Source organism: Curcuma longa, chromosome 14 (assembly GCF_044706935.1).
Source record: "Curcuma longa cultivar G26 ecotype Majalengka, Jawa Barat chromosome 14, ITB_CL_G26_1.1, whole genome shotgun sequence".
In the NCBI taxonomy this organism is placed as follows: Eukaryota; Viridiplantae; Streptophyta; class Magnoliopsida; order Zingiberales; family Zingiberaceae; genus Curcuma; species Curcuma longa.
In genome coordinates, this window is record NC_133874.1 from 504,420 (window position 1) to 513,196 (window position 8,777).

The window sequence follows — 8,777 nt, forward strand, 5'->3', positions numbered from 1 at the left end:
AAGAAGTACGAAAGCTCTCCTTCTCGGGACCCTCTTCCGCCTGCTGATTTTCTGATCTCACTGTTCGATCGGGAGGCGTTGCCCTGTTCACCCTGCTTCTCCTTGTCCCTCCCACTTGGCATTGGCCGACCTGCGCTCTCGTCATTTTGTTTGCTCAGTTGTGCACTGAAATCTTTGCAACCCTTGTGAAATAGGTGGGTGATACATGGATTAGCGATGTTGGTGTTGTTCGAAACCCTTGCGGGCTTTGCCCTATTCAAGGTTTTGGATGAAGGAAAGATTGACAAGGTCAAGGATTTATGGAAAGAGTTTACATCAACAGAGTCTTAATCAGAATAAGGAGTTTGGTACATTGTGGACGGCATCCAGAAGGAGCTCTTCGAACTCTGGTCATCCATCAAAAAGGGGATGTGGTCCATCAGTTAGTAGGGAATGCTGTGGATTTCTTGTTGAGTATATTAGAGTTTTGTTTCTGTTGAGGATTAGGATTTGGTTAGGTTTGGTATGAAATGAAATTAGCTTACGTGTAATTGGCATGAATTTAATTGAATTTAGTTGGATTTGTTTTAGAGCTTGAACCGATTGATTAAAATGTAGATTGGTTTTAATTGGAAATGATGAGTTGATTTGGGTTAGGGTAAACTCTTAATTCGGTTAAGGTTAACCTGAGTTAAATGGATGGTCGGGTTAATCCGACTGAGTTGTGATAATTTGATTTAATTAGGTTAATCGGATTGAGTTGTGTTAATTGGACTTGGTTAGATTAAATTCAGTTGCGATGTGAGATTCAGTTGGGGTTACTTTGGCGTAAAATTTAATATAATATTGTATTAAGAGGGTGTTGCATTTTGTGTAAATTGCAGGACCTTGATTTATAGATCCTGTTATACGGAGAGGTTCTGATTTTGACGTGCGTCACACCAGGTGGATACTCCTGTGCTTGGTCAACACAGGTCTTTTCGTAGTGCATGATTTATTATCCGTTGTTCATTATCCTGCTGCTACCCTTATTGCATTCGTTGCTTGATACTTACTATTGATCTTAATATGATCTTGTTGCTATCAATACCATCTCCTTATTTATTGTTGATCTATGCTGACTTATGAATGATGTTGTGTAGTTATTTGTTGAACTGTATATTATAACATCATAACATGTTGGATCTCTCTGCCTGTGTGGGTGAGAACATTATTGCACTACCTGTGTGGGTGCGATCAGGACTAGTTAGATAGCTCTCCTGGAATACTGCCCCTCCCCCTCGTGTATAGTGATCTGTTGGAGCGGATGATTCCTATCGTACACCCAAGTTCATTGCACAGTGTGGGTGTCTGGGGATGTTGAGTGTAGACAGTGATATTTTCCCGCTCCCTACTCACGTGTAGTAGTCTGTTATTGGAGTGTGTGCAATTTTCCTGTTGTGCGCCCCAATTCACTGCACTGGATGAGTGTTTGGGGGATGCGAGCTGACAGTGACCATGCATATTGCCATTGATGTGTTGGATGTGGTTTGCTGCATTTATGGTTGTTGCACTTGGTTGTGATATGATTGTTGCATTTGTGTGACACTACATGCATGGATTGCATTTGCATGATTCCTATTACCTGTTATGTAGTAATGCCCCTTTTCATTATGTATCGTATGGAAACTATATATCCTGTTGATTCCTTAGATATATATATTGGCACTTTCATTCTAGTACCCACTGAGTATTTTATACTCACAACTCAGACCCTAGGATTTTTCTATCTCCTCAGGTAGCAGATAAGGATATTGAAGCTTGGAGTTTTGCCAGACTGCCCCCATCTCACAGCAGGAAGAAATTGATTTGCCTTCGTGTATTTTTGGATTATTGGGTACTTCGTATGGTTTTCAGATTTTATTTGGTTGTATGGTTCTGTATTGTTTCCGAGGTGTGGTTTGTGCAATTGTCATTGGATTTTTACTATGAGCACTATCATTGTGCTTTGGTATTTTCGTCGATGTATGTGGATTTGATGTAGTGGGGGTTGCTATAGTTGATGCATGTGTGGTTTGTGGCCGTGTGGGTCCATTATCTTGTAATTTAGTAATTTTATACATATGTTGTATTGTAGAATGACCATATGGGCTTCTGTCTTACTATGTATTCAGGAAAAATTGAATTGTTACAGTGGAGATGCTGCTGAAATTTTTTAGATGGTCATCTCTCGGGACATGACATGATGTATCCTAAATAGTATGGAAAACATAAAAAGGATTCCAAGTAAATTCTAAAAAGCGAAGCTTACCCATCCCCTCAGGCGCCTAGCATTCTTGATTGGCAAACAAATCATTCTCTTTAAGAAATAATCTTTAAAAAAATGTTTGCAAGTTGTAATTGTTAAGTATTGATTTTTTTTAATAAATAAATATAATAATAATAAGGGAACTAATTAAATCATTAAATACGAAGTGAGAGATCTAAATTAAAAATCAGATCGGATTTGAAATGAGTAGGCACGGAGAGAAGGATTGCAGGAGTTCAAATCGGGATAGATTTGGACTTGATTTGGCTAAGTTATAGCCAAACTAAGTATAAGGTTTTAACCAGTTCGGTCGGTTTAAAACACAAAATAGGGTTTCTCTCCTTGCATTTTTTTCATGCCGCGACACCACCCCACGCTGCCTCACCATACCGCCGCCCACCCTTCTCCATTTCCTTTTCTTCTTCTTTCTTTCGTTCCCTCCTCCATTTCTTCTCTTTTCCAACAGCAAAATCTCTCCCTCTTCCTCTTCTCTTCTCCAACAACAGAAAAGAAAAGGGAAACCTCTTCTCCAACGGCAAAAAAGAAAAGGAAAAAAATACAGCAAACCCTCTCCCCTACTTCTCAAGCATAGCAGCAACCTTCCCATTCCCTTTCTTTTGTGGTTTTCTGACCAACAACATCAACCACAACAGCAGCCATCAGAGCCTCATTGAAGCTTGTTGCAATTATTGTCGGAACTCGCCAAGGTTACTAGTAAAGAGAAAAGATTTTCCCTTTCTCCTTCACTAGCTAGTAACCTTCTTTCATCTTTACCTACTGACATGGTTGCCTCTTTTGGCAGAAGCAAGAAACGCAACCACATCCTAAAGCATTCTTTTCCTACAACCACAACCATTCGAGAAGGTTTACTTTTTGTTAATCGATTTGTAGAATGGAAAATATTACGAGGAAGTGAAATAAAAAATGATTATTCGACTTCGAGTTGTAGATAATGTTCAGATTTGCTACTATTATTCTTGTTATTTGAGTTGTTATTCGACTTCGAGTTGTATTTTAATTATTTGAGTTGTTTTGATATTATATGTAGATACTGGTTCGAGTGATGCACGGTGAGTTATTTGATTCGCTAACACTCAAAGCTTTTGGCGTACATTAAAGTGGGTACATTCTATCCTTGGACTTGTATATTTTTCCTATTCATGAATAAATAGATTAAATGGATATATATATATATATATATATATATATATATATATATATATATATATATATATATATATATATATATATATATTTGTATAAGCCCTCAATCCAAAGCACCTGACCGTCCATACATTGTTGCGGTAGCATGAAGGTCGTGGTCAGTGTTTATCATGTCTTCCACCAGTGACGGCTTTTAGCCCGTACATTAGATAACGTATGCGACAACATATTCTGAGGAGGCTGTTAGCCTATATGTGTGTCATTATTACACTCTGATGATATTGGATCCAGTAGTTCACTTTTTAATTGATTTATATCATTGATACAGATATACATGTTGATACTCATTGGATTATCATATTTACCCATGTTGAGATTATATTATTGATGATCTATATATCTCTTGATTAAATAACAAGAATTGAGAAGTTATCATAATTGATGATAATAAATGATAATTAAGTTGAGATATGAAATTCATATATGAAAATATTACCTGATTCTAGATAATAATAACTAAAGATAACGATACATGTAAGAAGAACTTAAAGTTGTAATAAGAAATTATGATCTACTCTATTTCCTTGGCTTCTTAAATAAGATTAAATTCATGCATATCTTTTATGATTACCTACTTAACCATTGGCTAACTGTCTACATTCTTTGGCTTTCAAATTTGTAGGCGCACAAACTTGATACTATATTTAGTTCAGTTTTCTTTAGAATTGCTCAGAGATCTTGACGTACTAATTCTGATTTGTTTTACCTTAGTTTTGTGGTATTTATGTTGTGTACATATGTCGTTTTATATGTACAAGTAGTTGTGCATGAAACATATAAAATATATATGCATGAACTTTCTGGTTATTCTGTTTATAAAGTATAGATGGTTCTTTTATTGGTTCTTTTATTATATTGTCACTGAGTAAGGTACCTCTCAGTGTGTGGGAATGCCACCTCTGGGGCATGACAATTTTATTGGTATCAGAGCTTGATTCGCGATTTCTGTTCATGGGTTCCAAGTTTATTTCAGGATTTTTAATTTTTATGCAAGTCGAGTTGTTTTTCTGAGCTATAGGATTTAAGGGTCCTGTATGTTGAAATTTAGCTTTGGTATTAACTTCAAAGCTTATTACAAAAAGGAGGAGAACCCATGAAAAGCTTGTTGCAAGAAAGAGGAGAAAACATGAAGCCTTTTTTCATTATTTTGAAAGTAAACATACAAGGTGATTTTATAGTGTGTTACATGAGCCTCTTGAATGTTGTGGCTCCAACGTTCATGTTTTGGAGCATTTAATGCATTAATACATTAATGCATAAAATGCATTTAATGAACTTAATCTTTTTGAATATTCTAGCATTTAATGCATTTAATGCACTTCATCATGATGAATTGAAGGATCCTCCTTGTTGCTTTATGTTCTTGCATGATAAACTAGATTTGACTTCATCTTTAATTATTTGACGCCTTGAACTTTAACACTGTATTGATTTAAATATTTTGATTATAATTGATTATTGAAAATTTTAGTTGATTTTATAAGCGATACCACGAGGTGGACTTACTCGTAGTCGTGGTTGGGGGCAGTAGCCATGCTCTCAGGGGCAACTGTGGTTGCGATGGTGGTAGTAGCCAAGATCATGGATGTGCACGTCGGCATGCCTCTACTCAGAGGGTTGATAATGGTTTGCATGAGGTACCACTCTCCCCATCTGATATAATACCAGAGGCTCAGATTGGTCCCAATGTTGAAGTTGGTGTTCATCCTGAGGGACAACCTCATTTTGTGGAAGCTCATGCGGCCGACTCAGTCACCCCTACATCATCTATTATCATGGAGAAGGCTTGCATTCCTTTACTTGCTAGTTCAACAATGATCGTTTTACTCTATTCCATGGAGGCACCGACCCTTGGGTGGCACATACATGGTTAGAGGATATCGAGTGTACTTTTGGGTACATGTCCTCTTCTGACATAGAGAAGGTAGAGCAAGTTGCATATCATATTAGAGGGCAGACATCCACATGGTGGAAGATGCAAAAGACTATTTTCGGAGATCAGGTTATCTCTTAGTAGTCATTCAGAGAGGCATTCAAGAGACAGTATTTTCCTGCAGCATTTTGTATTGCTTGACATCAAGAATTCATGAGTCTCAAGCAAGGTGATCGAAGCGTTCTGGGCTATAATGCAGAATTTAGTCGACTTGCTGAGTTTTGCCCACATATGGTAGCTTAGGACTATGATTGTATGCTCCACATTACATAGGGACTTACAACATATATTCGGATCAAGATATCTGGCTACCCTGTTATTACTTATTGAGAGATACTAGATCGAGCTATATTTATTGAAATGACTCAGCAGCAAATCTCTCAAGAAAAAGAAGCTAGTCGACAGACCTCACAGACATCACACTCTAGACAATAGAGTCAAGGTCGTCGATCATATGACCAGGATACAACTAGAGAGTCTTAATGGCCACAAAAGGTGTCCAAGGTATCACAGGGATCTAGTCGCCCACTCCCATCACAGTGAGGCCAGATACTCCCAAAGTGTTTTCAATGTGGTGCACCAAATCATATAGCATCAGAATGTTCACTGGATCGTAGTATATGTTTCTATTATAAATTGCCAAGACATATGCAGAAAGATTGCATTTTGAGAGCACAACATCAAACAAGAGGATCACAGTCTCAGCAGGCTTGATCTACGCAACGACCTCCACAGTCTCGGCATCAGAGAGGTCCACAGGGATCTCAACAGTACCAGCAATGAAATCCCCCACCTACCCAGTCTGTTCCACAGCCACAACTTTACCAGTTGCAATCCCAAGTGAGGAGTGAGTATCATTCTGTACCTCCACTCCGGCAGAATTTGCTAGCTGTCTAAGTAGTATTTGTTAGCTCCACCCTAGCAGTACCTGCCTCCTACACCTTAATAGTACTTGCTACCCCCACCCCAGCAGTATCTATCACTGCCTTATCAACCCTCAACCCAGCCATACCAGCCTTCACAAGATCAGAGTCAGCCTTCTTCTTCTATCCAGAGGGGTTAGCAGTCGGGTCCGGAGGCAGGACATGTATATGCCTTGACTCGTGAGGAGGCACAGCGAGCTGGAAGATCAGTTATCTAAGATATTATTTCTATTTATAATTTTTCTGTGGATATATTGATAGATACTGGTATCTCACATTCTTTTATTTCTCCAAAATTCATATGCAAGATTGGGAGGATTCCAACCCTTCGATCTTATGGATTATCAGTATTGACACCATCAGGTGGAGTGTTAATGTCAAATCAAGAGATCAATAGTTGTCCTTTGAATTTCGATAGTCATATCCTTATAGTGGATCTACAAGTGTTGGACATGACTGAATTTGATATTATTCTAAGTATGGATTGGCTATCAGAATATCATGCCACTGTCGATTGTCGAGTCAAAGTGGTGACCTTTCGATTCTTAGACCAGCTATCATGGGAATTTATAGGGATCATCAATCGAGGGATATCTATCATCTCAGCTCTCCAAGCTCAGCAGTTGTTGGCTCGGGGATGGGAGGATTATCTCATATCTTTAGTGAGTTCCGATGTGGATAATTTTGTACGGCTCTCTGATGTTTCTATAATTCATGAATATCCTGATGTATTTCTAGAGTAACTTCCTGGTTTGCCATCTCCATGACAGGTAGAGTTTGCAATTGAGTTGCTACCTGGTACAACTTCAATATCGAAAGCTCCATATCGGATGACACCAAAAGAACTGGAGGAACTCAAGATCTAGCTTCAAGAGTTACTTGACAAGGGTTTCATTCGTCCTAGTGTTTCTTCTTAGGGAGCTCCAGTTCTGTTTGTTAAGAAGAAAGATGGTTCATTGAGGCTCTGCATTGATTATAGGCAGTTAAACTCTGTAACTATCAAGAACAAGTTTCCTCTACCTAGAATAGATGATTTGTTTGATCAACTTAATGGCACTTGTGGCACTTGTGAATACTCAAAGATTGATCTGAGATCAGGCTATCACTAGTTACGGGTTAGAGATACTGATATTTAGAAAATTGCCTTCCGTACTCGGTACGTATATTATGAGTTTTTGGTAATGTCATTTGGGCTTATTAATGCTCCTGCAGCATTTATGGATCTGATGAACCAATTTTTAAACCGCTTTGTAATTATCTTTATTGATGATATTTTGGTATATTCTCGGTCAGAGGAGGAGCATGAACATCACCTCAGAATGGTTTTAGAAACACTATGGAATGAACGCCTATATGTAAAGTTTAGTAAATGTGCTTTCTGGCTTACTTCTGTGGAATTTCTAGGGCATGTAATCTCTAGAAAAGAGATTTCAATAGACCCCCAAAAGATTGAAGCAGTTGTCAAATGGGAATCATCAAAATCAGTGTAGGAGATTCGCAACTTTCTCAGACTAGCTGGGTACTATCGGAGATTTGTTGAAGGGTTTTCTAATATTATTGCACCTTTGACCCAGTTGACTAGAAAAGGTGTCAAATTTATTTGGTCTGACGCTTGTGAAGCAAGCTTTCAAGAGCTCAAACTGAGATTGGTGAGTGCTCCAGTTTTAGTTATTCCTTCTGAAGAGGATGGATTCATTCTTTACACAGATGCATCTATTCAAGGATTGGGGCAGTTTTGATGCAACATGATCGAGTGATAGCGTATGCTTTCAACAATTGAAAGACCATGAGAAGAATTATCCTGTACATGATCTAGAATTAGCAGCTATCATTGTTGCCCTTAAGATTTAGAGACATTATCTCTACGGTATTACCCTCAAAATATTCACAGATCACAAGAGCTTGAAGTATCTGTTTACACAAAAAGAGTTAAACCTTAGACAAAGAAGATGGATGGAGTTTTTGAAAGACTATGACTGCACTATCAACTACCATCCTAGAAAACTTAATGTAGTAGCAGATGAGTTGAGTAGGAAGTCCAGAGGTGTATTGGTATGTCACAGGATGGCAGTTACTGAGATAGTTAGACAATTTTCATACTTACATTTGACTGAGGTAGGACAAACACAAATAGGGCATATTGGTCTCCTTGATTGCACAATCTCCATTAGTTGAGCGGATCATGGAAAGTCAGGCGAAAGATTAGTATCTCCGATTGATCGCTAGTGAGTTGGAGTTTGACCCCAAGCCAGACTTCTCTCATGATGTGGATGGATATCTACGATTTCGAAAGACCCAGAAGAAACATGATTCGATTTGGGTGATCATTGATCAATTAACCAAATCAGTACATTTCCTCCCGATTCGTAGACAGAATCTCTTAACCGTCTAGCAGAGCTATATTATAGGAAGAATACTAAACTCCATGGTA

General features: G+C 38.2%; 1 pseudogene; it reads left to right on the top strand.

Moving 5' to 3' along the window:
- The first annotated feature begins 1,476 nt into the window (after nt 1–1,476).
- On the top strand, nt 1,477–6,564 carry LOC141845359 (uncharacterized; annotated as a pseudogene).
- Nucleotides 6,565–8,777: the final 2,213 nt, after the last annotated feature.